Below are 27,987 nucleotides of genomic sequence, written 5' to 3'. Positions count from 1 at the left end.
CCACAGTACTACATAGAGACATGACTACATGGAACTCTATTCCACAGTACTACATAGAGCCATGACTACATGGAACTCTATTCCACAGTACTACATAGAGCCATGACTACATGGAACTCTATTCCACAGTACTACATAGAGCCATGACTACATGGAACTCTATTCCACAGTACTACATAGAGCCATGACTACATGGAACTCTATTCCACAGTTACTACATAGAGCCATGAATACATGGAACTCTATTCCACAGTACAACATAGAGCCATGACTACATGGAACTCTATTCCACAGTTACTACATAGAGCCATGACTACATGGAACTCTATTCCACAGTTACTACATAGAGCCATGACTACATGGAACTCTATTCCACAGTACTACATAGAGCCATGACTACATGGAACTCTATTCCACAGTACTACATAGAGCCATGACTACATGGAACTCTATTCCACAGTACTACATAGAGCCATGACTACATGGAACTCTATTCCACAGTACTACATAGAGCCATGACTACATGGAACTCTATTCCACAGTACTACATAGAGCCATGACTACATGGAACTCTATTCCACAGTACTACATAGAGCCATGACTACATGGAACTCTATTCCACAGTACTACATAGAGCCATGACTACATGGAACTCTATTCCACAGTACTACATAGAGCCATGACTACATGGAACTCTATTCCACAGTACTACATAGAGCCATGACTACATGGAACTCTATTCCACAGTACTACATAGAGCCATGACTACATGGAACTCTATTCCACAGTAGTACATAGAGCCATGACTACATGTAACTCTATTCCACAGTTACTACATAGAGCCATGACTACATGGAACTCTATTCCACAGTTACTACATAGAGCCATGACTACATGGAACTCTATTCCACAGTTACTACATAGAGCCATGACTACATGGAACTCTATTCCACAGTTACTACACAGAGCCATGACTACATGGAACTCTATTCCACAGTACTACATAGAGCCATGACTACATGGAACTCTATTCCACAGTACTACATAGAGCCATGACTACATGGAACTCTATTCCACAGTTACTACATAGAGCCATGACTACATGGAACTCTATTCCACAGTACAACATAGAGCCATGACTACATGGAACTCTATTCCACAGTTACTACATAGAGCCATGACTACATGGAACTCTATTCCACAGTACTACATAGAGACATGACTACATGGAACTCTATTCCACAGTACTACATAGAGCCATGACTACATGTAACTCTATTCCACAGTACTACATAGAGCCATGACTACATGGAACTCTATTCCACAGTACTACATAGAGCCATGACTACATGGAACTCTATTCCACAGTACTACATAGAGCCATGACTACATGGAACTCTATTCCACAGTACTACATAGAGACATGACTACATGGAACTCTATTCCACAGTACTACATAGAGCCATGACTACATGGAACTCTATTCCACAGTACTACATAGAGCCATGACTACATGGAACTCTATTCCACAGTACCACATAGAGCCATGACTACATGGAACTCTATTCCACAGTACTACATAGAGCCATGACTACATGGAACTCTATTCCACAGTACTACATAGAGCCATGACTACATGGAACTCTATTCCACAGTACTACATAGAGCCATGACTACATGGAACTCTATTCCACAGTACTACATAGAGCCATGACTACATGGAACTCTATTCCACAGTACTACATAGAGCCATGACTACATGGAACTCTATTCCACAGTACTACATAGAGCCATGACTACATGGAACTCTATTCCACAGTACTACATAGAGCCATGACTACATGGAACTCTATTCCACAGTTACTACATAGAGCCATGAATACATGGAACTCTATTCCACAGTACAACATAGAGCCATGACTACATGGAACTCTATTCCACAGTTACTACATAGAGCCATGACTACATGGAACTCTATTCCACAGTTACTACATAGAGCCATGACTACATGGAACTCTATTCCACAGTACTACATAGAGCCATGACTACATGGAACTCTATTCCACAGTACTACATAGAGCCATGACTACATGGAACTCTATTCCACAGTACTACATAGAGCCATGACTACATGGAACTCTATTCCACAGTACTACATAGAGCCATGACTACATGGAACTCTATTCCACAGTACTACATAGAGCCATGACTACATGGAACTCTATTCCACAGTACTACATAGAGCCATGACTACATGGAACTCTATTCCACAGTACTACATAGAGCCATGACTACATGGAACTCTATTCCACAGTACTACATAGAGCCATGACTACATGGAACTCTATTCCACAGTACTACATAGAGCCATGACTACATGGAACTCTATTCCACAGTACTACATAGAGCCATGACTACATGGAACTCTATTCCACAGTAGTACATAGAGCCATGACTACATGTAACTCTATTCCACAGTTACTACATAGAGCCATGACTACATGGAACTCTATTCCACAGTTACTACATAGAGCCATGACTACATGGAACTCTATTCCACAGTTACTACATAGAGCCATGACTACATGGAACTCTATTCCACAGTTACTACACAGAGCCATGACTACATGGAACTCTATTCCACAGTACTACATAGAGCCATGACTACATGGAACTCTATTCCACAGTACTACATAGAGCCATGACTACATGGAACTCTATTCCACAGTTACTACATAGAGCCATGACTACATGGAACTCTATTCCACAGTACAACATAGAGCCATGACTACATGGAACTCTATTCCACAGTTACTACATAGAGCCATGACTACATGGAACTCTATTCCACAGTACTACATAGAGACATGACTACATGGAACTCTATTCCACAGTACTACATAGAGCCATGACTACATGTAACTCTATTCCACAGTACTACATAGAGCCATGACTACATGGAACTCTATTCCACAGTACTACATAGAGCCATGACTACATGGAACTCTATTCCACAGTACTACATAGAGCCATGACTACATGGAACTCTATTCCACAGTACTACATAGAGACATGACTACATGGAACTCTATTCCACAGTACTACATAGAGCCATGACTACATGGAACTCTATTCCACAGTACTACATAGAGCCATGACTACATGGAACTCTATTCCACAGTACCACATAGAGCCATGACTACATGGAACTCTATTCCACAGTTACTACATAGAGACATGACTACATGGAACTCTATTCCACAGTAGTACATAGAGCCATGACTACATGGAACTCTATTCCACAGTACTACATAGAGCCATGACTACATGGAACTCTATTCCACAGTACTACATAGAGCCATGACTACATGGAACTCTATTCCACAGTACTACATAGAGCCATGACTACATGGAACTCTATTCCACAGTACTACATAGAGCCATGACTACATGGAACTCTATTCCACAGTAGTACATAGAGCCATGACTACATGGAACTCTATTCCACAGTACTACATAGAGCCATGACTACATGGAACTCTATTCCACAGTACTACATAGAGCCATGACTACATGGAACTCTATTCCACAGTACTACATAGAGCCATGACTACATGGAACTCTATTCCACAGTACTACATAGAGCCATGACTACATGGAACTCTATTCCACAGTACTACATAGAGCCATGACTACATGGAACTCTATTCCACAGTACTACATAGAGCCATGACTACATGGAACTCTATTCCACAGTTACTACATAGAGCCATGACTACATGGAACTCTATTCCACAGTTACTACATAGAGCCATGACTACATGGAACTCTATTCCACAGTTACTACATAGAGCCATGACTACATGGAACTCTATTCCACAGTACTACATAGAGCCATGACTACATGGAACTCTATTCCACAGTACTACATAGAGCCATGACTACATGGAAATCTATTCCACAGTACTACATAGAGCCATGACTACATGGAAATCTATTCCACAGTACTACATAGAGCCATGACTACATGGAACTCTATTCCACAGTTACTACATAGAGCCATGACTACATGGAACTCTATTCCACAGTTACTACATAGAGCCATGACTACATGGAACTCTATTCCACAGTTACTACATAGAGCCATGACTACATGGAACTCTATTCCACAGTACTACATAGAGCCATGACTACATGGAACTCTATTCCACAGTACTACATAGAGCCATGACTACATGGAACTCTATTCCACAGTTACTACATAGAGCCATGACTACATGGAACTCTATTCCACAGTTACTACATAGAGCCATGACTACATGGAACTCTATTCCACAGTACTACATAGAGCCATGACTACATGGAACTCTATTCCACAGTACTACATAGAGCCATGACTACATGGAACTCTATTCCACAGTACTATATAGAGCCATGACTACATGGAACTCTATTCCACAGTACTACATAGAGCCATGACTACATGGAACTCTATTCCACAGTACTATATAGAGCCATGACTACATGGAACTCTATTCCACATCAGGTAACTGATGCAGCAGTAGAATCAGATTTAAAAACAGATAAAAAAACACACCTTATGAAACAGTGGGGACTGTGAAGAGACACAACACACAAGTACAGATACACGCATACACACACAAACGCTAGCACACGCACTCTACACACACGTACATTGTATTATTATATTGTCGTTGTACGGTGGTATTATACATGTTGTATTGAATATATGTAGTGGTGTAATAATGTTATATGATGTACTGTGTGAGTTAAGTGCCTTAATGTGTTTGGACCCCAGGAAGAGTAGCTGTTGCCTTGGCAGGAACTAATGGGGAACCATAATAAACACCAGGAAGAGTAGCTGTTGCCTTGGCAGGAACTAATGGGGATCCATAATAAACACCAGGAAGAGTAGCTGTTGCCTTGGCAGGAACTAATGGTGATCCATAATAAACCCCAGGAAGAGTAGCTGTTGCCTTGGCAGGAACTAATGGGGAACCATAATAAACCCCAGGAAGAGTAGCTGTTGCCTTGGCAGGAACTAATGGTGATCCATAATAAACCCCAGGAAGAGTAGCTGTTGCCTTGGCAGGAACTAATGGGGAACCATAATAAACACCAGGAAGAGTAGCTGCTGCCTTGGCAGGAACTAATGGGGAAGCTGAAGACCAGAATGACGAGCTGTAGCCTAGCTCAGTCGTTAGCTGAAGAACAGAATGACGAGCTGTAGCCTAGCTCAGTCGTTAGCTGAAGACCAGAATGACGAGCTGTAGCCTAGCTCAGTCGTTAGCTGAAGACCAGAATGACGAGCTGTAGCCTAGCTCAGTCGTTAGCTGAAGAACAGAATGACGAGCTGTAGCCTAGCTCAGTCGTTAGCTGAAGAACAGAATGACGAGCTGTAGCCTAGCTCAGTCGTTAGCTGAAGAACAGAATGACGAGCTGTAGCCTAGCTCAGTCGTTAGCTGAAGAACAGAATGACGAGCTGTAGCCTAGCTCAGTCGTTAGCTGAAGACCAGAATGACGAGCTGTAGCCTAGCTCAGCTTTGATGTTAATATTATGTTTTAGTCATCTTCTAATAGGTTTGAACACAACTATGTCTGAATCCAAAATGGCACACTATTCCCTATATAGTGCACTATTTTTGACAAAGGCTCATATGCCTGTGGTCAAAAGTAGTGTACGAAGGAAAAGGGTGCCCTGGTCAAATGCAGTGCAGTACATAGGGAATAGGGGGCTGCTTGGGACACATCCTGTGTAAACAGTGAGAGATTGATCCCAGTATAGACCTGTTAGTCAGTGTTTGTTTTCTCTTCCTGATGAGCAGAAAGCAGACGTCTCTAGGAGACAGACCACACCCTTCTGACTCATCATCCTGCAGCTCTAGGCTTCCTTCCCAATTCTGTCTGTCTGTCTGTCTGTCTGTCTGTCTGTCTGTCTGTCTGTCTGTCTGTCTGTCTGTCTGTCTGTCTGTCTGTCTGTCTGTCTGTCTGTCTGTCTCTCTCAATTCAATTCAATTCAATTCAAGGGCTTTATTGGCATGGGAAACATGTGTTAACATTGCCAAAGCAAGTGAGGTAGACAACATACAAAGTGAATATATAAAGTGAAAAACAAAAAAAATTAACAGTAAACATTACACATACAGAAGTTTCAAAACAGTAAAGACATTACAAATGTCATATTATATATATATATACAATGTACAAATAGTTAAAGGACACAAGATAAAATGAATAAGCATAAATATGGGTTGTATTTACAATGGTGTTTGTCCTTCACTGGTTGCCCTTTTCTCGTGGCAACAGGTCACAAATATTGCTGCTGTGATGGCACACTGTGGAATTTCACCCAAAAGATATGGGAGTTTTTCAAAATTGGATTTGTTTTCGAATTCTTTGTGGATCTGGGTAATCTGGGGGAAATATGTCTCTCTAATATGGTCATACATTGGGCAGGAGGTTAGGAAGTGCAGCTCAGTTTCCACCTCATTTTGTGGGCAGTGAGCACATAGCCTGTCTTCTCTTGAGAGCCATGTCTGCCTACGGCGGCCTTTCTCAATAGCAAGGCTATGCTCACTGAGTCTGTACATAGTCAAAGCTTTCCTTAATTTTGGGTCAGTCACAGTGGTCAGGTATTCTGCCGCTGTGTACTCTCTGTGTAGGGCCAAATAGCATTCTAGTTTGCTCTGTTTTTTTGTTAATTCTTTCCAATGTGTTAAGTAATTATCTTTTTGTTTTCTCATGATTTGGTTGGGTCTAATTGTGCTGTTGTCCTGGGGCTCTGTAGGGTGTGTTTGTGTTTGTGAACAGAGCCCCAGGACCAGCTTGCTTAGGGGACTCTTCTCCAGGTTCATCTCTCTGTAGGTGATGGCTTTGTTATGGAAGGTTTGTGAATCGCTTCCTTTTAGGTGGTTGTAGAATTTAACGGCTCTTTTCTGGATTTTGATAATTAGTGGGTATCGGCCTAATTCTGCTCTGCATGCATTATTTGGTGTTTTACGTTGTACACGGAGGATATTTTTGCAGAATTCTGTGTGCAGAGTCTCAATTTGGTGTTTGTCCCATTTTGTGAAGTCTTGGTTGGTGAGCGGACCCCAGACCTCACAACCATAAAGGGCAATGGGCTCTATGACTGATTCAAGTATTTTTAGCCAAATCCTAATTGGTATGTTGAAATTTATGTTTCTTTTGATGGCATAGAATGCCCTTCTTGCCTTGTCTCTCAGATCGTTCACAGCTTTGTGGAAGTTACCTGTGGCGCTGATGTTTAGGCCAAGGAATGTATAGTTTTTTTGTGTGCTCTAGGGCAACAGTGTCTAGATGGAATTTGTATTTGTGGTCCTGGTGACTGGACCTTTTTTGGAACACCATTATTTTGGTCTTTACTGAGATTTACTGTCAGGGCCCAGGTCTGACAGAATCTGTGCATAAGATCTAGGTGCTGCTGTAGGCCCTCCTTGGTTGGTGACAGAAGCACCAGATCATCAGCAAACAGCAGACATTTGACTTCGGATTCTAGCAGGGGGAGGCCGGGTGCTGCAGACTTTTCTAGTGCCCGCGCCAATTCGTTGATATATATGTTGAAGAGGGTGGGGCTTAAGCTGCATCCCTGTCTAACCCCACGACCCTGCGTGAAGAAATGTGTGTGTTTTTTGCCAATTTTAACCGCACACTTGTTGTTTGTGTACATGGATTTTATAATGTCGTATGTTTTACCCCCAACACCACTTTCCATCAGTTTGTATAGCAGACCCTCATGCCAGATTGAGTCGAAGGCTTTTTTGAAATCAACAAAGCATGAGAAGACTTTGCCTTTGTTTTGGTTTGTTTGGTTGTCAATTAGGGTGTGCAGGGTGAATACATGGTCTGTTGTACGGTAATTTGGTAAAAATCCAATTTGACATTTGCTCAGTACATTGTTTTCATTTGTCACGCCTTGGTCATAGTGTTTTGTGTTTTAGTTGTAGAGTTGGTCAGGCCAGGGTGTGACATGGGTTTATGTGTTGTATTTCGTATTGGGGTTTTGTATTAGTGGGATTGCGGTTGAGTAGGGGTGTTGTTAGGCTGGGCTGCCTGAGGCGGTTCTCAATTAAGAGTCAGGTGCTTCTCGTTGTCTCGGATTGGGAACCGTATTTAGGTAGCCTGAGTTCGCGTTGTATTTCGTGGGTGATTGTCCCTGTCTTTGTGTATTCACCAGATAGGCTGTAATAGTGTCACGTTCCGTTTGTTGTTTTGTGTTGTATAGTTATTTCATGTATCACGTTTTTCTTCATTAAAGTAACATGAGTAACCTACACGCTGCATTTCGGTCCGACTCTCTTCTTTCAACAGACGAACGCCGTTACAGAATCACCCACCTCTCACGGACCGAGCAGCGTGTTAACAGGCAGCAGGAGAAGCGAAGAGAGGACGTTATGGATATCAATGGCATGGTGTATACGACGTGGGAAGAAATCGACAGGTGGGCGGACGACCCAGAGAGAGTGCAGGAGCCCGCCTGGGATTCGCTGCAGCAATGCGAAGAGGGCTATAGACGAATGGAGTCGAAAAGGAAGACACGCCGGCTAAAACGGAGAGGCGCTGGTATAAACAGGCAGCGACAGCTGGAGCAGCAAAAGGAGGATGAACTATTCGGACAATGGACATGGGAAGACGTGTTGGATGGTAAAGGTTGTTACACTTGGGAGGAGATATTGGCCGGAAGAGATCGCCTCCCATGGGAACAGGTGGAGGCACTAAGGAGAGCAGAGGCAGCCAGAGATAGGAGCCGACGATACGAGGGAACACGGTTGGCAAGGAAACCCGTAAAGCAGCCCCAAAAAATTATTGGGGGGGGGCTAGAAGGGAGAATAGTTATGCCAGGTAGGAAACCTGCGCATACTCCCTGTGCTCACCGTTGGGCTAGAGAGACCGGGCAGGCACCGTGTTATGCTATGGAGCGCATGGTGTTTCCAGTGCGGGAGCATAGCCCGGTGCGGTACATACCAGCCCTTCGTATTGGCCGGGCTAGAGTGGGCATCGAGCCAGGTAAGCTTGGGCAGGCTCGGTGCTCAAGAGCTCCAGTGCGCCTGCACGGTCCGGTCTATCCAGAGCCACCTCCACACAACAGTCCTCCGGTAGCAGCTCCCCGCACCAGGCTTCCTGTGCGTGTCCTCGATCAAATACCACCAGTTCCAGCACCACGCACCAGGCCTTCAGTGCGCCTCGCCTGTTCTACACAGCCAGAGCCTTCCTTCCCTTCTACGCTGTTGGAGTCTCCCGCCTGTTCAGCGCAGCCAGAGCCTGTCTCCTCTCCTGCGCTGCCGGAGCCTCCTGCTTGTTCAACACAGCCAGAGCCTTCCTTCCCTCCTACGCTGTTGGAGTCTCCCGCCTGTTTAGCGCAGCCAGAGCCTGTCTCCTCTCCTGCGCTGCCGGAGCCTCCCGCCTGTTCAGCGCAGCCAGAGCCTGTCTCCTCTCCTGCGCTGTTGGAGTCTCCCGCCTGTTTAGCGCAGCCAGAGCCTGTCTCCTCTCCTGCGCTGCCGGAGCCTCCCGCCTGTTCAGCGCAGCCAGAGCCTGTCTCCTCTCCTGCGCTGCCGGAGTCTCCCGTCTGCCCAGCACCGCCAGTGCTCCCAGTCTGCCCAGCGCCGCCAGTGCTCCCAGTCTGCCCAGTGCCGCCAGTGCTCCCAGTCTGCCCAGCGTCGCCAGTCTGCCCAGCGTCGCCAGTCTGCCCAGCGCCGCCAGTGCTCCCAGTCTGCCCAGCGCCACCAGTGCTCCCAGTCTGCCCAGTGCCGCCAGTGCTCCCAGTCTGCCCAGCGTCGCCAGTCTGCCCAGCGTCGCCAGTCTGCCCAGCGTCGCCAGTCTGCCCAGCGCCGCCAGGCTGCCAGGATCTGCCCGACAACCAGTCTCTTCCAGATCTGCCCGACAACCAGTCTCTTCCAGATCTGCCAGACAACCAGTCTCTTCCAGATCTGCCAGACAACCAGTCTCTTCCAGATCTGCCAGACAACCAGAATCTTCCAGATCTGCTGGTCAACCGGAATCTTCCAGTTCCGCCAGCCAGCCAGGATTTACCGGAGCCGACTACCTGCCTGAGCTTCATCTCAGTACTGAGCTTCCTCTCAGTACTGAGCCTCCTCTCAGTACTGGGCTTCCTCTCAGTACTGGGCTGCCCCTGTCCCAAGCTGCCCCTCTGTCCCGAGCTGCCCCTCTGTCCCGAGATGCCCCTCTGTCCCGAGATGCCCCTCTGTCCCGAGATGCCCCTCAGTTATGTGGGGATCTGGGTGAGGACTATTAGGCCATGGTCGGCGGAGAGGGTGGATAATCCCAGGACGCGATGGAGAGGAACTATGACATTTACGAAGTGGGGTCCACGTCCCGAGCCGGAGCCGCCACCATGGACAGACGCCCACCCGGACCCTCCCTATGGTTTTGAGGTGCGTCCAGGAGTCCGCACCTTAGGGGAGGGGTTCTGTCACGCCTTGGTCATAGTGTTTTGTGTTTTAGTTATAGAGTTGGTCAGGCCAGGGTGTGACATGGGTTTATGTGTTGTATTTCGTATTGGGGTTTTGTATTAGTGGGATTGCGGTTGAGTAGGGGTGTTGTTAGGCTGGGCTGCCTGAGGCGGTTCTCAATTAAGAGTCAGGTGCTTCTCGTTGTCTCGGATTGGGAACCGTATTTAGGTAGCCTGAGTTCGCGTTGTATTTCGTGGGTGATTGTCCCTGTCTTTGTGTATTCACCAGATAGGCTGTAATAGTGTCACGTTCCGTTTGTTGTTTTGTGTTGTATAGTTATTTCATGTATCACGTTTTTCTTCATTAAAATAACATGAGTAACCTACACGCTGCATTTCGGTCCGACTCTCTTCTTTCAACAGACGAACGCTGTTACATCATTGAGGAAATGTACGAGTCTGCTGTTAATAATAATGCAGAGGATTTTCCCAAGGTTACTGTTGACACATATTCCACGGTAGTTATTGGGGTCAAATTTGTCTCCACTTTTGTGGATTGGGGTGATCAGTCCTTGGTTCCAAATATTGGGGAAGATGCCAGAGCTAAGTATGATGTTAAAGAGTTTTAGTATAGCCAATTGGAATTTGTTGTCTGTATATTTGATCATTTCATTGAGGATACCATCGACACCACAGGCCTTTTTGGGTTGAAGGGTTTTTATTTTGTCCTGTAACTCATTCAATGTAATTGGAGAATCCAGTGGGTTCTGGTAGTCTTTAATAGTTGATTCTAAGATCTGTATTTGATCATGTATATGTTTTTGCTCTTTGTTCTTTGTTATAGAACCAAAAAGATTGGAGAAGTGGTTTACCCATACATCTCCATTTTGGATAGATAATTCTTCGTGTTGTTGTTTGTTTAGTGTTTTCCAATTTTCCCAGAAGTCGTTAGAGTCTATGGATTCTTCAATTGCATTGAGCTGATTTCTGACGTGCTGTTCCTTCTTTTTTCGTAGTGTATTTCTGTATTGTTTTAGTGATTCACCATAGTGAAAGCGTAGACTCAGGTTTTCCGGGTCTCTATGTTTTTGGTTGGACAGGTTTCTCAATTTCTTTCTTAGATTTTTGCATTCTTCATCAAATCATTTGTCATTATTGTTAATTTTCTTCGGTTTTCTATTTGAGATTTTTAGATTTGATAGGGAAGCTGAGAGGTCAAATATACTGTTAAGATGTTCTACTGCCAGGTTTACACCTTCACTATTACAGTGGAACGTTTTACCCAGGAAATTGTCTAAAAGGGATTGAATTTGTTGTTGCCTAATTGTTTTTTGGTAGGTTTCCAAACTGCATTCCTTCCATCTATAGCATTTCTTAATGTTACTCAGTTCCTTTGGCTTTGATGCCTCATGATTGAGTATTGCTCTGTTTAAGTAGACTGTGATTTTGCTGTCTCTCTCTCTCTCTCTCTCTCTCTCTCTCTCTCTCTCTCTCTCTCTCTCTCTCTCTCTCTCTACCTCACTCTCTCTACCTCACTCTCTCTACCTCTCTTTCTCTACCTCTCTCTCTCAACCTCTCTCTCTCAACCGCTCTCTCTCAACCTCTCTCTCAACCTCTCACCCTCTCTCTCTCTCTCTCTCTCTCTCTCTCAACCTCTCTCTCTCAACCTCTCTCTCTCTACCTCACTCGCTGTCGGGTCTCTCTACCTCTCTCTCTACCTCTCTCTCTACCTCACTCTCTCTACTTCTCTCTCTACCTCTCTCTCTACCTCACTCTCTCTACCTCTCTTTCTCTACCTCTCTCTCTCAACCTCTCTCTCTCAACCGCTCTCTCTCAACCGCTCTCTCTCAACCTCTCTCTCTCAACCTCTCTCTCAACCTCTCTCTCTCAACCTCTCTCTCTCTACCTCTCTCTCTCTACCTCTCTCTCTCTACCTCTCTCTCTCTCTACCTCTCTCTCTCAACCTCTCTCTCTCAACCTCTTTGTCTCAACCTCTCTCTCTCAACCTCTCTCTCTCAACCTCTCTCTCTACCTCTCTCTCTCAACCTTTCTCTCTCTACCTCTCTCTCAACCTCTCTCTCTCTACCTCTCTCAACCTCTCTCTCTCAACCTCACTCACTGTCTCTGTCTCTCTCTCTCTACCTCTCTCTCTCAACCTCTCTCTCTCAACCTCTCTCTCTCAACCTCTCTCTCTCAACCTCTCTCTCAACCTCTCTCTCTCAACCTCTCTCTCTCAACCTCACTCGCTGTCTCTGTCTCTCTCTCTCTACCTCTCTCTCTCAACCTCTCTCTCTCAACCTCTCTCTCAACCTCTCTCTCTCAACCTCTCTCTCTCAACCTCACTCGATGTCTCTTTCTCTGTCTCTGTCTCTCTTTCTCTCAATTCAAAAAGGCTTTATTGGCATGAAAAGTGTTACCACATATAAACAAACCCTGTATAATTATATACAGTGCATTCTGAAAGTATTCAAACCCTTTTTCCACATTTTGTTACGTTACAGCCTACGCACAATACCCCATAATGACATCACAATACCCCATAATGACATCACAATACCCCATAATGACATCACAATACCCCATAATGACAAAGCGAAAACAGGTTTTTAGAACTTTTTGCTAATTTATGAAAAAGGTAAACTGTTCATTAGTTACCAGCCTCAGAAATTGCAGCCCAAATAAATGCTTCACAGAGTTCAAGTAAACAGACACATCTCAACATCAACTGTTCAGAGGAGACTGTGTGAATAAGGCCTTCATAGTTGAATTGCTGCAAATAAACCACTACTAAAGGACACCAATGATAAGAACAGATTTGCTTGGGCCAAGAAACACACATTTCCATGGACATTAGACCAGTGGAAATCTGTCCAATCAAATGTTTGATTTTTGGGTCCAACCGCCGAGTCTTTGTGGGACGCAGAGTAGGTGAATGGATGAACTCCGCATGTGTGGTTCCCACCGTGAAGCATGGAGGAGGTGTGATGGTGTGGGGGTGCTTTGCTGGTGACACTGTGTGTGATTTATTTAGAATTCAACAGGACAATGACCCAACACAGCTCCACGCTGTGAAAGGGCTATTTGACCAAGAAGGAGAGGGATGGAGTGCTGCATCAGATGACCTGGTCTCAACAATCACCCGATTTCAACCCAATTGAGTTGGTTCGGGATGAGTTGGACCACAGAGTTAAGGAAAAGCAGCCAACAAGTGGTCAACATATGTGGGAACTGTCACGTTCTGACCATAGTTCTTTTGTGTTTTCCTTGTGTTAGTGTTGGTCAGGACGTGAGTTGGGTGGGCATTCTATGTTGTGTGTCTAGTTTGTCCGTTTCTATGTATGGCCTGATATGGTTCTCAATCAGAGGCAGGTGTTAGTCATTGTCTCTGATTGGGAACCATATTTAGGTAGCTTGTTTTGTGTTGAGGTTTGTGGGTGGTTGTTTCCTGTCTTTGTGTTCTCTGCCCCAGATAGGACTGTTTCCTGTCTCTGTGTTCTCTGCACCAGATAGGACTGTTTCCTGTCTTTGTGTTTACTGCACCAGATAGGACTGTTTCCTGTCTTTGTGTTCTCTGCCCCAGATAGGACTGTTTCCTGTCTCTGTGTTCTCTGCACCAGATAGGACTGTTTCCTGTCTTTGTGTTCTCTGCCACAGATAGGACTGTTTCCTGTCTTTGTGTTCTCTGCACCAGATAGGACTGTTTCCTGTCTTTGTGTTCTCTGCCCCAGATAGGACTGTTTCCTGTCTTTGTGTTTACTGCACCAGATAGGACTGTTTCCTGTCTCTGTGTTCTCTGCACCAGATAGGACTGTTTCCTGTCTTTGTGTTCTCTGCACCAGATAGGACTGTTTCCTGTCTTTGTGTTTACTGCACCAGATAGGACTGTTTCCTGTCTTTGTGTTCTCTGCACCAGATAGGACTGTTTCCTGTCTTTGTGTTCTCTGCACCAGATAGGACTGTTTCCTGTCTTTGTGTTCTCTGCCACAGATAGGACTGTTTCCTGTCTTTGTGTTCTCTGCACCAGATAGGACTGTTTCCTGTCTTTGTGTTCTCTGCCACAGATAGGACTGTTTCCTGTCTTTGTGTTCTCTGCACCAGATAGGACTGTTTCCTGTCTTTGTGTTCTCTGCCACAGATAGGACTGTTTCCTGTCTTTGTGTTCTCTGCACCAGATAGGACTGTTTCCTGTCTTTGTGTTCTCTGCCACAGATAGGACTGTTTCCTGTCTTTGTGTTCTCTGCACCAGATAGGACTGTTTCCTGTCTTTGTGTTCTCTGCCACAGATAGGACTGTTTCCTGTCTTTGTGTTCTCTGCACCAGATAGGACTGTTTCCTGTCTTTGTGTTCTCTGCACCAGATAGGACTGTTTCCTGTCTTTGTGTTCTCTGCCACAGATAGGACTGTTTCCTGTCTTTGTGTTCTCTGCACCAGATAGGACTGTTTCCTGTCTTTGTGTTCTCTGCCACAGATAGGACTGTTTCCTGTCTTTGTGTTCTCTGCCACAGATAGGACTGTTTCCTGTCTTTGTGTTCTCTGCCACAGATAGGACTGTTTCCTGTCTTTGTGTTCTCTGCCCCAGATAGGACTGTTTCCTGTCTTTGTGTTCTCTGCCCCAGATAGGACTGTGTTGGGGTTTGTGGGTGGTTGTTTCCTGTCTTTGTGTTTACTGCACCAGATAGGACTGTTTCCTGTCTCTGTGTTCTCTGCACCAGATAGGACTGTTTCGGGTTTTGCCACGGTTGTTATTTTGTATTTGTGTAGTGTTCACGTTATCGTCTTTTAATAATAATCTTTGGATGCTGACAGCAGTCACACCATTGGAAGACATAACTTGGACTGTAGCCTACAAAAACGTATTCCTGCTCTTTTCTTCCCCCACAATCCATCAATCACTTTTGTTGTGTCATCATAGTGGTCTCTGACATCAACTTAAATTTGCGCCTATTTTCAATACTGATTTGAATGTCATTCAGAAAACAGAAGTGTCAAAGATTTGTTTTTTCTTTTCGCAAACATCCTTTCTGAATTGAAAAGTAGTCCTCAAAGTAATCATCTAGTTTTTTTCAAAAGTATTTTTGCTGGTAATATTTTTGCTGGTAATTTAACAGATTACAGTTACTGTTTTTTTGTAATCCCTGAGTGACAGAGTGTAATCCTTGAGTGACAGAGTGTAACCCCTGAGTGACAGAGTGTAACCCCTGAGTGACAGAGTGTAACCCCTGAGTGACAGAGTGTAATCCCTGAGTGACAGAGTGTAATCCCTGAGAGACAGAGTGTAATCCCTGAGTGACGGAGTGTAACCCCTGAGTGACGGAGTGTAATCCTTGAGTGACAGAGTGTAACCCCTGAGTGACAGAGTGTAACCCCTGAGTGACAGAGTGTAACCCCTGAGTGACAGAGTGTAATCCCTGAGTGACAGAGTGTAATCCCTGAGAGACAGAGTGTAATCCCTGAGTGACAGAGTGCAATCCCTGAGTGACAGAGTGCAATCCCTGAGTGACAGAGTGTAATCCCTGAGTGACGGAGTGTAACCCCCGAGTGACGGAGTGTAACCCCCGAGTGACAGAGTGTAATCCCTGAGTGACAGAGTGCAATCCCTGAGTGACAGAGTGTAATCCCTGAGTGACAGAGTGCAACCGATTACATGTAATTCGTTCCTCCCCAACCCTGGCGTCTAAGGTGTCTGTGACGATGGTGCTGATGTGAGCCATGACCAGCCTTTCAAAGCATTTCATGGCTACAGATGTGAGTGCTACGGGGCGCACAGACGGTTGGTGGCATTTTAATTGGGGAGGCTTGTAGGATTGACTGGAGCGGAATGGATGGAATGATATCAGGTATGTCAAATACATGGTTTCATTTGTTTGATGCCATTCCATATCTTCCGTTCCAGACATTATTTTAGAGCCGTCCTCCTCTAAGCAGCCTCCACTAACGTGGCGATAGTCATTAAGACAGGTTACCTTGGCTTTCTTGGGCACTGGGACTATGGTGGTCTGCTTGAAACATGTTGGTATAACAGACTGGGTCAGAGAGAGGTTGAAAAGGTCGGTGAAGAATCTTGCCAGCTGGTCAGCTCATGCCCTGAATACACGTCCTGGTAATCCGCCTGGCCCTGTGGCCTTGTGAAAGTAAACCTGTTTAATGGTCTTACTGGCCATGGCTATGGAGTCAGTCGTCCGGAACAGCTGGTGCTCTCATGCATAGTTCAGTGTTGCTAGCCTTGAGGAGTGTAGAAGGTATTAAGCATGTCTGGTAAGCTCAATTATTAATGAAGCTTATAAACTAATAAGGCACAAAGGGCTTTTTCTCCCAATAGATTTAAGATTTTCTGCTTTTCTGCTTTGGTTTCATGAGTTTTGTATTTGTTTTCAATTACGGGGGAAGAAAATTGACTTTAAGTTTGCATAGTTCTGGCAGTGTAGGATAAAATGGAGCTCTGTCAAGACCTCTATGGCCAGACTGTCCTCTCTGGGTAGCCAGATCAGTTTGTGGTGACCAGTCTCTATAGCCAGACTGTCCTCTCTGGGTAGCCAGATCAGTCTGTCATGACCAGTCTCTATAGCCAGACTGTCCTCTCTGGGTAGCCAGATCAGTCTGTCATGACCAGTCTCTATAGCCAGACTGTCCTCTCTGGGTAGCCAGATCTGTCTGTCATGACCAGTCTCTATGGCCAGACTGTGTTCACTGAGTCTGCACCAAGTCAGTGACAGTGGTTAGATAGTCTGCCACCATGTACTGTCTGTTTAGAGACAAAGTGAATTGAAGATTTTTTTTGTGGTGTCTTTTTTTGCTTTGTGATCAATTGGTTGGGCCAGATGTGAGGGATGTCCTGAGGCTTTGTTTAGTTGGTAGTTTGTTAGTGAACTTAGCCTCAGGACCAGCTGTCTGAGGAGACTCTTTTCAATGGCCCCCTCTTGGCATTTGAGGGCTTTATGATGGTAGGAGTGTGTGGGGTGGGGGGTCGGGGGGTCACTTGTTTAGAGATAATTCTAACATTTGGTGGTTATATGTTGAATATGTATTAGAAGAGGGAATTGGCCGAATTCTGCTCTGTGTTGATTGGTTGTTTGTTCCTCTGTATTCTCACAGAATTCCGCACATGCTGGGTTTCAATTGGATGTTTGTCCCATTTATCCAATTATTGTTTTGTAAACGGACCCCAGCCTTCACTGCCATATAGTGGACCCCATACTACCATATAGTGGACCCCATACTGCCATATAGTGGACCCCATACTACCATATAGTGGACCCCATACTGCCATATAGTGGACCCCATACTGCTATATAGTGGACCCCATACTACCATATAGTGGACCCCATACTACCATATAGTGGACCCCATACTACCATATAGTGGACCCCATACTGCTATATAGTGGACCCCATACTACCATATAGTGGACCCCATACTGCTATATAGTGGACCCCATACTGCTATATAGTGGACCCCATACTGCTATATAGTGGACCCCATACTACCATATAGTGGACCCCATACTGCCATATAGTGGACCCCATACTACCATATAGTGGACCCCATACTGCTATATAGTGGACCCCATACTACCATATAGTGGACCCCATACTACCATATAGTGGACCCCATACTACCATATAGTGGACCCCATACTGCCATATAGTGGACCCCATACTACCATATAGTGGACCCCATACTGCTATATAGTGGACCCCATACTACCATATAGTGGACCCCATACTACCATATAGTGGACCCCATACTGCTATATAGTGGACCCCATACTGCTATATAGTGGACCCCATACTACCATATAGTGGACCCCATACTGCCATATAGTGGACCCCATACTGCCATATAGTGGACCCCATACTGCCATATAGTGGACCCCAGCCTTCACTGCCATATAGTGGACCCCATACTGCCATATAGTGGACCCCACACTGCCATATAGTGGACCCCACACTTCACTGCCATATAGTGGACCCCACACTGCCATATAGTGGACCCCATACTGCCATATAGTGGACCCCACACTGCCATATAGTGGACCCCACACTACCATATAGTGGACCCCATACTGCCATATAGTGGACCCCATACTGCCATATAGTGGACCCCACACTGCCATATAGTGGACCCCACACTGCCATATAGTGGACCCCATACTACCATATAGTGGACCCCACACTTCACTGCCATACAGTGGACCCCACACTTCACTGCCATATAGTGGACCCCAGCCTTCACTGCCATATAGTGGACCCCACACTTCACTGCCATATAGTGGACCCCATACTACCATATAGTGGACCCCACACTTCACTGCCATATAGTGGACCCCACACTTCACTGCCATATAGTGAACCCCACACTTCACTACCATATAGTGGACCCCACACTTCACTGCCATATAGTGGACTCCATACTACCATATAGTGGACCCCACACTTCACTGCCGTATAGTGGACCCCACACTTCACTGCCATATAGTGAACCCCACACTTCACTGCCATATAGTGGACCCCACACTTCACTGCCATATAGTGGACCCCACACTTCACTGCCATATAGTGGACCCCACACTTCACTGCCATATAGTGAACCCCATACTGCCATATAGTGGACCCCAGCCTTCACTGCCATATAGTGGACCCCATACTGCCATATAGTGGACCCCACACTACCATATAGTGGACCCCAGCCTTCACTGCCATATAGTGGACCCCAGCCTTCACTGCCATATAGTGGACCCCAGCCTTCACTGCCATATAGTGGACCCCACACTTCACTGCTATATAGTGGACCCCAGCCTTCACTGCCATATAGTGGACCCCAGCCTTCACTGCCATATAGTGGACCCCAGCCTTCACTGCCATATAGTGAACCCCAGCGTTCACTGCCATATAGTGGACCCCAGCCTTCACTGCCATATAGTGGACCCCAGCCTTCACTGCCATATAGTGAACCCCAGCCTTCACTGCCATATAGTGAACCCCAGCCTTCACTGCCATATAGTGGACCCCAGCCTTCACTGCCATATAGTGGACCCCAGCCTTCACTGCCATATAGTGGACCCCAGCCTTCACTGCCATATAGTGAACCCCAGACTTCACTGCCATATAGTGAACCCCAGCCTTCACTGCCATATAGTGGACCCCAGCCTTCATTGCCATATAGTGGACCCCAGCCTTCACTGCCATATAGTGAACCCCAGCCTTCACTGCCATATAGTGAACCCCAGCCTTCACTGCCATATAGTGAACCCCAGCCTTCACTGCCATATAGTGGACCCCAGCCTTCACTGCCATATAGTGGACCCCAGCCTTCACTGCCATATAGTGAACCCCAGCCTTCACTGCCATATAGTGGACCCCATACTGCCATATAGTGGACCCCACCCTTCACTGCCATATAGTGGACCCCATACTTCACTGCCATATAGTGGACCCCATACTTCACTGCCATAGAGTGGACCCCAGCCTTCACTGCCATATAGTGGACCCCAGCCTTCACTGCCATATAGTGGACCCCATACTGCCATATAGTGGACCCCAGCCTTCACTGCCATATAGTGGACCCATATAGTGGACCCCAGCCTTCACTGCCATATAGTGGACCCCATACTGCCATATAGTGGACCCCAGCCTTCACTGCCATATAGTGAACCCCAGCCTTCACTGCCATATAGTGGACCCCAGCCTTCACTGCCATATAGTGGACCCCAGCCTTCACTGCCATATAGTGAACCCCAGCCTTCACTGCCATATAGTGAACCCCAGCCTTCACTGCCATATAGTGGACCCCATACTGCCATATAGTGGACCCCACCCTTCACTGCCATATAGTGGACCCCATACTTCACTGCCATATAGTGGACCCCAGCCTTCACTGCCATATAGTGGACCCCAGCCTTCACTGCCATATAGTGGACCCCATACTGCCATATAGTGGACCCCAGCCTTCACTGCCATATAGTGGACCCATATAGTGGACCCCAGCCTTCACTGCCATATAGTGGACCCCATACTGCCATATAGTGGACCCCAGCCTTCACTGCCATATAGTGAACCCCAGCCATTCACTGCCATATAGTGGACCCCAGCCTTCACTGCCATATAGTGGACCCCAGCCTTCACTGCCATATAGTGAACCCCAGCCTTCACTGCCATATAGTGAACCCCAGCCTTCACTGCCATATAGTGGACCCCAGCCTTCACTGCCATATAGTGGACCCCAGCCTTCACTGCCATATAGTGAACCCCAGCCTTCACTGCCATATAGTGAACCCCAGCCTTCACTGCCATATAGTGGACCCCAGCCTTCACTGCCATATAGTGAACCCCAGCCTTCACTGCCATATAGTGAACCCCAGCCTTCACTGCCATATAGTGAACCCCAGCCTTCACTGCCATATAGTGAACCCCAGCCTTCACTGCCATATAGTGGACCCCAGCCTTCACTGCCATATAGTGGACCCCAGCCTTCACTGCCATATAGTGGACCCCATACTGCCATATAGTGGACCCCACCCTTCACTGCCATATAGTGGACCCCATACTTCACTGCCATATAGTGGACCCCAGCCTTCACTGCCATATAGTGGACCCCAGCCTTCATTGCCATATAGTGGACCCCAGCCTTCACTGCCATATAGTGGACCCCACACTTCACTGCCATATAGTAAACCCCATACTTCACTGCCATATAGTGGACCCCAGCCTTCACTGCCATATAGTGGACCCCAGCCTTCACTGCCATATAGTGGACCCCAGCCTTCACTGCCATATAGTGGACCCCACACTTCACTGCCATATAGTGAACCCCATACTGCCATATAGTGGACCCCAGCCTTCACTGCCATATAGTGGACCCCATACTGCCATATAGTGGACGCCACACTACCATATAGTGGACCCCAGCCTTCACTGCCATATAGTGGACCCCAGCCTTCACTGCCATATAGTGGACCCCAGCCTTCACTGCCATATAGTGGACCCCACACTTCACTGCTATATAGTGGACCCCAGCCTTCACTGCCATATAGTGGACCCCAGCCTTCACTGCCATATAGTGAACCCCAGCCTTCACTGCCATATAGTGGACCCCAGCCTTCACTGCCATATAGTGGACCCCATTCTTCACTGCCATATAGTGGACCCCACCCTTCACTGCCATATAGTGGACCCCAGCCTTCACTGCCATATAGTGAACCCCAGCCTTCACTGCCATATAGTGAACCCCAGCCTTCACTGCCATATAGTGGACCCCATACTGCCATATAGTGGACCCCACCCTTCACTGCCATATAGTGGACCCCATACTTCACTGCCATATAGTGGACCCCAGCCTTCACTGCCATATAGTGGACCCCAGCCTTCACTGCCATATAGTGGACCCCATACTGCCATATAGTGGACCCCAGCCTTCACTGCCATATAGTGGACCCATATAGTGGACCCCAGCCTTCACTGCCATATAGTGGACCCCATACTGCCATATAGTGGACCCCAGCCTTCACTGCCATATAGTGAACCCCAGCCTTCACTGCCATATAGTGGACCCCAGCCTTCACTGCCATATAGTGGACCCCAGCCTTCACTGCCATATAGTGAACCCCAGCGTTCACTGCCATATAGTGGACCCCAGCCTTCACTGCCATATAGTGGACCCCAGCCTTCACTGCCATATAGTGAACCCCAGCCTTCACTGCCATATAGTGAACCCCAGCCTTCACTGCCATATAGTGGACCCCAGCCTTCACTGCCATATAGTGGACCCCAGCCTTCACTGCCATATAGTGGACCCCAGCCTTCACTGCCATATAGTGAACCCCAGACTTCACTGCCATATAGTGAACCCCAGCCTTCACTGCCATATAGTGGACCCCAGCCTTCACTGCCATATAGTGGACCCCAGCCTTCACTGCCATATAGTGAACCCCAGCCTTCACTGCCATATAGTGAACCCCAGCCTTCACTGCCATATAGTGGACCCCATACTGCCATATAGTGGACCCCACCCTTCACTGCCATATAGTGGACCCCATACTTCACTGCCATATAGTGGACCCCAGCCTTCACTGCCATATAGTGGACCCCAGCCTTCATTGCCATATAGTGGACCCCAGCCTTCACTGCCATATAGTGGACCCCACACTTCACTGCCATATAGTAAACCCCATACTTCACTGCCATATAGTGGACCCCAGCCTTCACTGCCATATAGTGGACCCCAGCCTTCACTGCCATATAGTGGACCCCAGCCTTCACTGCCATATAGTGGACCCCACACTTCACTGCCATATAGTGAACCCCATACTGCCATATAGTGGACCCCAGCCTTCACTGCCATATAGTGGACCCCATACTGCCATATAGTGGACGCCACACTACCATATAGTGGACCCCAGCCTTCACTGCCATATAGTGGACCCCAGCCTTCACTGCCATATAGTGGACCCCAGCCTTCACTGCCATATAGTGGACCCCACACTTCACTGCTATATAGTGGACCCCAGCCTTCACTGCCATATAGTGGACCCCAGCCTTCACTGCCATATAGTGAACCCCAGCCTTCACTGCCATATAGTGGACCCCAGCCTTCACTGCCATATAGTGGACCCCATTCTTCACTGCCATATAGTGGACCCCACCCTTCACTGCCATATAGTGGACCCCAGCCTTCACTGCCATATAGTGAACCCCAGCCTTCACTGCCATATAGTGAACCCCAGCCTTCACTGCCATATAGTGGACCCCATACTGCCATATAGTGGACCCCACCCTTCACTGCCATATAGTGGACCCCATACTTCACTGCCATATAGTGGACCCCAGCCTTCACTGCCATATAGTGGACCCCAGCCTTCACTGCCATATAGTGGACCCCATACTGCCATATAGTGGACCCCAGCCTTCACTGCCATATAGTGGACCCATATAGTGGACCCCAGCCTTCACTGCCATATAGTGGACCCCATACTGCCATATAGTGGACCCCAGCCTTCACTGCCATATAGTGAACCCCAGCCTTCACTGCCATATAGTGGACCCCAGCCTTCACTGCCATATAGTGGACCCCAGCCTTCACTGCCATATAGTGAACCCCAGCGTTCACTGCCATATAGTGGACCCCAGCCTTCACTGCCATATAGTGGACCCCAGCCTTCACTGCCATATAGTGAACCCCAGCCTTCACTGCCATATAGTGAACCCCAGCCTTCACTGCCATATAGTGGACCCCAGCCTTCACTGCCATATAGTGGACCCCAGCCTTCACTGCCATATAGTGGACCCCAGCCTTCACTGCCATATAGTGAACCCCAGACTTCACTGCCATATAGTGAACCCCAGCCTTCACTGCCATATAGTGGACCCCAGCCTTCACTGCCATATAGTGGACCCCAGCCTTCACTGCCATATAGTGAACCCCAGCCTTCACTGCCATATAGTGAACCCCAGCCTTCACTGCCATATAGTGAACCCCAGCCTTCACTGCCATATAGTGGACACCAGCCTTCACTGCCATATAGTGGACCCCAGCCTTCACTGCCATATAGTGAACCCCAGCATTCACTGCCATATAGTGAACCCCAGCCTTCACTGCCATATAGTGGACCCCATACTGCCATATAGTGGACCCCACCCTTCACTGCCATATAGTGGACCCCATACTTCACTGCCATATAGTGGACCCCAGCCTTCACTGCCATATAGTGGACCCCAGCCTTCACTGCCATATAGTGGACCCCATACTGCCATATAGTGGACCCCACCCTTCACTGCCATATAGTGGACCCATATAGTGGACCCCAGCCTTCACTGCCATATAGTGGACCCCATACTGCCATATAGTGGACCCCAGCCTTCACTGCCATATAGTGAACCCCAGCCTTCACTGCCATATAGTGGACCCCAGCCTTCACTGCCATATAGTGGACCCCAGCCTTCACTGCCATATAGTGAACCCCAGCCTTCACTGCCATATAGTGAACCCCAGCCTTCACTGCCATATAGTGGACCCCAGCCTTCACTGCCATATAGTGGACCCCAGCCTTCACTGCCATATAGTGAACCCCAACCTTCACTGCCATATAGTGAACCCCAGCCTTCACTGCCATATAGTGAACCCCAGCCTTCACTGCCATATAGTGGACCCCAGCCTTCACTGCCATATAGTGGACCCCAGCCTTCACTGCCATATAGTGAACCCCAGCCTTCACTGCCATATAGTGAACCCCAGCCTTCACTGCCATATAGTGGACCCCAGCCTTCACTGCCATATAGTGAACCCCAGCCTTCACTGCCATATAGTGAACCCCAGCCTTCACTGCCATATAGTGAACCCCAGCCTTCACTGCCATATAGTGAACCCCAGCCTTCACTGCCATATAGTGGACCCCAGCCTTCACTGCCATATAGTGGACCCCAGCCTTCACTGCCATATAGTGGACCCCATACTGCCATATAGTGGACCCCACCCTTCACTGCCATATAGTGGACCCCATACTTCACTGCCATATAGTGGACCCCAGCCTTCACTGCCATATAGTGGACCCCAGCCTTCATTGCCATATAGTGGACCCCAGCCTTCACTGCCATATAGTGGACCCCATACTGCCATATAGTGGACCCCAGCCTTCACTGCCATATAGTGGACCCATATAGTGGACCCCAGCCTTCATTGCCATATAGTGGACCCCATACTGCCATATAGTGAACCCCAGCCTTCACTGCCATATAGTGGACCCCAGCCTTCACTGCCATATAGTGGACCCCAGCCTTCACTGCCATATAGTGAACCCCAGCCTTCACTGCCATATAGTGAACCCCAGCCTTCACTGCCATATAGTGGACCCCAGCCTTCACTGCCATATAGTGGACCCCAGCCTTCACTGCCATATAGTGAACCCCAGCCTTCACTGCCATATAGTGGACCCCAGCCTTCACTGCCATATAGTGGACCCCAGCCTTCACTGCCATATAGTGGACCCCAGCCTTCACTGCCATATAGTGGACCCCATACTTCACTGCCATATAGTGGACCCCACCCTTCACTGCCATATAGTGGACCCCAGCCTTCACTGCCATATAGTGGACCCCATACTACCATATAGTGGACCCCAAACTGCCATATAGTGGACCCCATACTACCATATAGTGGACCCCATACTGCTATATAGTGGACCCCACACTGCTATATAGTGGACCCCATACTGCTATATAGTGGACCCCATACTGCCACTTTCCATTCATTTGAGAAAAGTGCCTTCATGCCGAATTGAATCGAAGGCTTTTTTTTGGAAATCTATAAAGCGGGAGACATTTTGTATTTATCAATTAGGGTGTGTAAAGTATACCCCATATTAGCGTGAAGCCCTTCGGACACGACAGTCAGAAGTTGACAGATTGGCTGTACCGACTTCTGACGAACCCCCGGGACCCTTGAGGAGACCGTAAAGAGAAACGTAAAACACCACTGTAGTTACTATCTTATCTCATCGCCACTGTGTTTGTGAGAGTCTCATCACCACTGTGTCTGTAGTTACTATCTTGTGTCATCACCACTGTGTCTGTAGTTACTGTCTTGTCTCATTGTGTCTGTAGTTACTATCTTGTCTCATTGTGTCTGTAGTTACTATCTTGTGTCATCACCACTGTGTCTGTAGTTACTGTCTTGTGTCATCGCAACTGTGTCTGTAGTTACTATCTTGTGTCATCACCACTGTGTCTGTAGTTACTATCTTGTCTCATTGTGTCTGTAGTTACTATCTTGTCTCATTGTGTCTGTAGTTACTATCTTGTCTCATCACCACTATGTCTGTAGTTACTATCTTATCTCTTCGCCACTGTGTCTGTAGTTACTGTCTTGTCTCATTGTGTCTGTAGTTACTATCTTATCTCATCGCCACTGTGTCTGTAGTTACTGTCTTGTCTCATTGTGTCTGTAGTTACTGTCTTGTCTCATTGTGTCTGTAGTTACTATCTCATCGCCACTGTGTCTGTAGTTACTATCTTATCTCATCGCCACTGTGTCTGTAGTTACTGTCTTGTCTCATTGTGTCTGTAGTTACTGTCTTGTCTCATTGTGTCTGTAGTTACTATCTCATCGCCACTGTGTCTGTAGTTACTATCTTGTCTCATCGCCACTGTGTCTGTAGTTACTATCTTGTCTCATCGCCACTGTGTCTGTAGTTACTGTCTTGTGTCATCGCCACTGTGTCTGTAGTTACTATCTTATCTCATTGTGTCTGTAGTTACTATCTTGTCTCATCGCCACCGTGTCTGTAGTTACTATATTGTGTCTGTAGTTACTATCTCATCGCCACTGTGTCTGTAGTTACTATCTTGTCTCATCGCCACTGTGTCTGTAGTTACTATCTTGTCTCATCGCCACTGTGTCTGTAGTTACTATCTTGTCTCATCGCCACTGTGTCTGTAGTTACTGTCTTGTGTCATCGCAACTGTGTCTGTAGTTACTATCTTGTCTCATTGTGTCTGTAGTTACTATCTTATCTCATCACCACTGTGTCTGTAGTTACTATCTTGTGTCATCACCACTGTGTCTGTAGTTACTGTCTTGTCTCATTGTGTCTGTAGTTACTATCTTGTCTCATTGTGTCTGTAGTTACTATCTTGTGTCATCACCACTGTGTCTGTAGTTACTATCTTGTGTCTGTAGTTACTATCTTATCTCATCGCCACTGTGTCTGTAGTTACTATCTTGTCTCATCACCACTGTGTCTGTAGTTACTATCTTGTGTCTGTAGTTACTATCTTGTGTCTGTAGTTACTATCTTGTGTCTGTAGTTACTATCTTGTGTCTGTAGTTACTATCTTGTGTCTGTAGTTACTATCTTGTGTCATCGCCACTGTGTCTGTAGTTACTATCTTGTCTCATCACCATTGTGTCTGTAGTTACTATCTTGTCTCTTCGCCACTGTGTCTGTAGTTACTATCTTGTCTCATTGTGTCTGTAGTTACTATATTGTGTCTGTAGTTACTATCTTGTCTCATTGTGTCTGTAGTTACTATCTTATCTCATCACCACTGTGTCTGTAGTTACTATCTTATCTCTTCGCCACTGTGTCTGTAGTTACTATCCTGTCTCATCACCACTGTGTCTGTAGTTACTATCTTGTGTCTGTAGTTACTATCTTGTGTCTGTAGTTACTATCTTGTGTCTGTAGTTACTATCTTGTGTCTGTAGTTACTATCTTGTGTCATCGCCACTGTGTTTGTGAGAGTCTCGTCTTTCCATAATAGTTTTTGTAGGCCAAACCGTTCGGGTGATTTTGTGAGAAGATTGATTTTCTGGATGTGTCATGGTCTGCCGAACACCGCTGTGGCACCCGACATGTCTAGCTTAAACTGACTAAATTGGATTTTTAGTATTATGCTAATTAGATTAGAATAATACAACATTTGCATCGACCTCATAGCTTTTATACCTGGATTCATCTGGTCAGTCGTTGTCATGGAAAGAGCAGGTGTTCTTAATGTTTTGTATACTTATACTTCAGAGACTAACGTATTGAGACCAACATAGCAGAC

This window comes from Oncorhynchus nerka, linkage group LG5 (genome assembly GCF_034236695.1).
Source record: "Oncorhynchus nerka isolate Pitt River linkage group LG5, Oner_Uvic_2.0, whole genome shotgun sequence".
Classification (NCBI taxonomy): Eukaryota; Metazoa; Chordata; class Actinopteri; order Salmoniformes; family Salmonidae; genus Oncorhynchus; species Oncorhynchus nerka.
This window is presented reverse-complemented; position numbering follows the sequence as displayed.